The sequence below is a fragment of the Otolemur garnettii genome, unplaced genomic scaffold, assembly GCF_000181295.1.
Source record: "Otolemur garnettii isolate 467f Iridium unplaced genomic scaffold, OtoGar3 scaffold00009, whole genome shotgun sequence".
Lineage (NCBI taxonomy): Eukaryota > Metazoa > Chordata > Mammalia > Primates > Galagidae > Otolemur > Otolemur garnettii.
The window spans coordinates 31,595,572-31,600,682 of NW_003852404.1; the positions used below are offsets into that span (position 1 = coordinate 31,595,572).

The 5,111-nt window shown below is 35.5% G+C and overlaps 1 pseudogene; it reads right to left on the minus strand.

Annotated features, from left to right (window-relative positions):
• Positions 1-866: 866 nt before the first annotated feature.
• Positions 867-5,111, minus strand: part of LOC100946794 — a 5,389-nt pseudogene continuing 1,144 nt past the window's right edge.

Genomic DNA, 5,111 nt, shown 5'->3' on the forward strand with positions numbered 1-5,111 from the left:
GTGGAAACTACTACTAATAATTATACATTACATCCTTGTAGGCAAGTAAAATAGCCTTTTAGAGCACTTTTGGAGGTCCCCTTTGCACTAGTTTACCATAAAAATATACTCATTTAATATCCTTTCTTTGTGGAATGGTTTAAAAAAACCCATGTTTTTTCTATCCCCAAAACTAAGTGAAACTGCCATAAAATTTTACACATAATAATCTTTCAGAAATCCCAGCCATCTTTAAAAATGAAAAGAATGATAATACTACTTTTCTGTAGTATTGTCATTCTAAGTAATATGGATACTTTTATATATTTTTTACTATATCCAAAAGTAACTAGATATAAACTCAGTCTTTTTCAGCACATTGTATAACTTGTGAAAATTAAAAACAAGTACTCAACTAGTTTCTAATTAGAAGGGTACTCCAAGTAGTACTAGTACTTCAAGTTTCTAATTAGAAGGGTAGGGATTTTATTCAAGGGACATAGTCTAAGGTTAGCACAACTAATGGTTATCACATAGCACATATCACAAGAGGGTTATTTACAAATTTGATTAGCTTTAAAATACCACAGTCACTGATAGAAATGGAACCATATTGAAAACACACATTAAAATTGATTTGCTTTGTACAAATGCTCATTTCACAGCACCTGGCAAATTTTCGTGTTGTAAACTGGGCTAGGAAGACATGCTGTAGCTACTGATGAAATTAGTTATGTAGATTACAATTCAAATCTGCTCCTTGACATTCTCACAAAAGTAAATATTGAAGAAAAATAAATTCATAAACTGTATCATTTTCAATCTTGTATAGCCCACTAAGCACTTAACTCTGTAAATCAGAACCAGCTAAATAAATCAACAAGTCTTTACATATCTTCATGTTTTCCAGGGGAGGGCCACATCAACTTTCTCTGGATGTTTGACAGTTTTCTATGCTGAATGTTTTTCTTTATATTGTCCTGTAAAAAAAAAAAGAAAAGAAAAAGAAATCCACATAAGGAGAATGTGTGGATTTTTCTTAAGAGTGTAACTACTGGCTGACATAGAATTCGCTGAGATGAGTCTGATGGTTACATTTATATGTCAACTTATGGGCCATATTGCCCAGATATATGATCAAACGGTACTCTTGATGTTTTTGTGAGGGTGTTTTTGGCTGAGATTAACTTTTACATCTATGGATACTGAGTACAACAAATTGCCTCCCATAATGTGGATAAATCTTGTCCAAATAGTTTAAAAACCTAAATGGAACAAAGACTTCCTTTGGGCAAGAAAGCCTTCTGCCAACAGCTGGCCTTTGGACCTGAACTTCAACATCAGCTCTCCTTTGGTCTCTAGACTGGAGTCCACCCTGACGATTGGGCCTTGCCATCCCATACTCATGTGAATTAATTTCTTAAATTTCTAGATATATGTACATCCCATTGGTTTTATTTCTCTAAAGAACTCTGACTAATGTGAGCCGCTTGCTACTTACTTGGAATCTTTAGCACCAAGAAGCAATTTTTATCCTGGATGTTCTAAAAGCATTAGGCTCTATGAGGAGAAACTTGCACCTTCCCTTCTGAGGTCCCCCCAGAATCTTTGTGTAATCTTAGATTACAGCTGATTTATTGTTCACATTTGACTATGATGACGGTGTAAGGCACAGTTTAATGCCCATACATTGGCAGAGCTAGAGGTCTTCATTCTTTTTGACACCTGTTGTCCTCATCCTGTGCATGCATTCTTTTAGGTACAAAGCTAGGGAAGTTTTGTAGACAAATTTGCATGCCTCTGGGAATCAGGTAGGTAATGCAAATGAGCAAACGTGTTCCAGTACATGTGCCCGAAACAAAAAAATCATGCTTACTCCGTGATTCTTGAAGTGCTTGACCTTCTATTTCTATCATTTTATCCCTTTTTGATGGAGACATACGTATAGAAAAAAATTCCCTATTTTAAGAGAAACAAACATGCAAACATGATGGTCAAAGGCATGAGTTGGTGGGTACTGTGGGAAACTACAGGAAAAATGAAATATGCCATTTGAAATTTGAGCTACTCAGCTGTTAGCTTTAAATTAATAAAAGAGTTAATGAAATAAAAATGTCCTACAAGTTCACTTTAGTGCTTTATGTTTTAAACAAGTAGCTTAAATCATACTGCAAAATTAATAGCAATGGATCGTGTTGTTGTAACACTTTTTATTAATATAGCTGTATCAGGTGGACTTTGGGAACCTTGGATTTTCAGCAAACTAAAGCCGATGCAGGTTACTTTCTCCAGCCATCTTCTGAGCCATGACATGACCTTTGGTACTTAGATATCAGGTTTCTTGCCTGTGTCCAGCATTTACTTTTCACCTAGCATGGTGTCTTTTACAAATGTAAATCAAAATCTTTAAAAATAGAAAACTTTTCTTCACCTACAAAGAGTTTCAGAAACTTTTCAGAGTTCATGTCCCAAAACTTAGTAAATGTGTACTTCTAGTATATAGTTTCTATTAACAAATATTTAAAGGATTTTCAAACCATACATTATAAGTTTTAAAAGTATACCTGTCGTTACATATTATTTTGACCGTTCATATAATTTCCTTTGGGGAATTTCATTCTAGCATCTGTCTACCTTGAAAGACTTTTTAAGAATTAAGTGTATCCAAATGCTATGTTGATGACAAACTCAGAGATGTTGTGGACATTATGAAGGCTCATTGGAGAATGACCTAAGCAATTGAAGAACAACTGTTTTGTCTCCTCCTCTCTTTCCCTCTCTTCCCTCCCTCGTTTCCTTGCCTTACTTCTTAATTATTTTTTTCATAGCAATTGATTTGTTTTTATCCTCCGAGCACTGTGAATCGTGTATTTCCCTCTCTCACTGCTAGTTGGCAAGCCCAAAAACAAAGTCAAATTCTGCCATATGGAATGTATTTTCAGAGTGAGACTTTCTAGAAACTTTTCTACTTTTCTTTTTTAGATTTCCTTTATCATTTTTTTTTTCACAGCAGAATATATAAATAGATAACGATGTCTTATGCTGGCCTTGATTTGGGGGAAAAGGCAAGTATAAATTAAAATAGCAAACTTGAGCCTACACAGGGTAGGGCCATTGGTATATGAACACTAGCAGTAAAAAGAAAATGAGAACAGGAAGGCCCCATATGAACACAAGGGTAATTCCCTATCCAAAGAAATTCAGATTACAATTATTTTGAAATAACATTTTAGAACTCCAAACAAACAAACACATACCATCTCTTAGACAATTCAAACTGTGGAAACATATGATCTTTCCTCACAGTATGTGACAAGTAAGCAAACCACTGTACTAACTAATTACAGAAATAGATGAACAGGGCAGCACCTGTGGCTCAAAGGAGTAGGGCGCTGGCCCCATATACCAGAGGTGGTGGGTTCAAACCCAGCCCCGGCCAAAAACAAAAACAAAAACAAACAAACAAAAAAAGAAATGGATGAACAAATAATAGCTGCTATAATATCAAAACTTCTACCACTCTAGTTAAGAGAATAATTATAAATCATCAGTAAAATGGTCTTTGATTGTTCTATCTCTAGTCTCTAACTTATCTAATCATTTTATACAATGATGCTATATTAATTTTAATTCTTTTTATTCTTAGTGTCTTATGTCCAAATTAAAAAAAAAAACGTGAAAATGTTTTTTTCAAATTCTGTCCTCTATGATGTTAGTCCTATATGTCTTTTTGGCACTCTCCTTTTTAAACTCCATTTTCAAACTCACCAAGTTTTCTGCCTTTTTTGTTTTGAAATACCTGTATATCCAGAATCAACTGTCCTCAGTTACTTGGGCCCTTATAATAGAATTCTAACTGAGCTCTGCTGCCTACTGTGCTTGCTTACAGTTTATTCTCCAGGAGCAAGCAGAGAACTCATTTGTCAAAAAAATTATTTTGTAAAGGTAAAATATTTATTATGTTTCAAATAAAGAAAATATAAAAAATATAAGCTATAAAAGGGTTACATTGTGAAAAGTTGACCTTCCATTGACCTAGTTCCTGCTCCTTTCTTCATATGTATCATTCTCATTGGGGCTATGTGTTCTTCAAATTTATCTTTTGAATTTATTGGCAAATATAAATATATATTTGTGTGCATTTTTATTTTTTGCACAATGTTGCACTATTAGCAATGAATCCTACCTTAAAGACATTTTTTATTTCTACATACAATGTGCCTTTCTTCTTTATTGTAGCAGCCTTACATTTGGCTGCATAGCTATAATATAATTGATATCGATTTATCAATTACATTCTTGATTGATAATCTGATTATCATCCTATTTAGTATGTTGCTTTATTGATATATAGTTAGTATCTTGCTCTATCTGATATTACAATAATGCTATCATCCTGCATGATCTATAACATAAACAAGTGTAATTCAGTTTCAAAGGGTATTTTTTCTTGTGTGTGTGTGTATGTGTTTGTGTGTGTGTGTTACTGAAGGTCCCTTACTGGTCCTCCTTCCAAGAGTGGCTGTCACCAGGGGAAAAGGGAGGAGTCATCCCCACAAGACTCCGTTTATACACAGAACTAAACCGACAGGCACAGAGTCACTCTTACGGTTAGAACTTGGCAGTACCGGAAGGGAAGGAACAGGTGAGGTGTAACGTGTTATTAAAAAAATATGGGTTCCCCCCAACTGGGATACTGGGTGGGGGGAACTTGGTCTGCTTCAACCCAAGAGGAATCAGAAGATCCAAAGCCGTTGGGAAGGCCAGAACCATCAGGGATGGAGGGAGGAGGAAAATCCGGGGTTGGGTTTTTTTATTTATTTTTTTTTTTTGGCAACTGGGGTAAAGGGATTGAGCTGCCCCTGCTGGTGATACCGGATTTTTAACACTGGATCTCCAGGCTCTTGGTCTCAATGATTCGATGAATGAAATCGATAGACCATAGAACAAACAGTGAGGTTTTATTTACAGCTCAAAGAACCAAACCTCCTTGCAGGGCAGGATACGAGTGTTACAGCTCTTATGAAAATGACTCTTACAAAGGGCCAAGCCTTTTTGTAGAGCAAGATCAGCAGCGGAGGTGTTACAGCTACAGCTCTTACAAAGGACCAAGCCTCTTTGCAGGGCAGAGA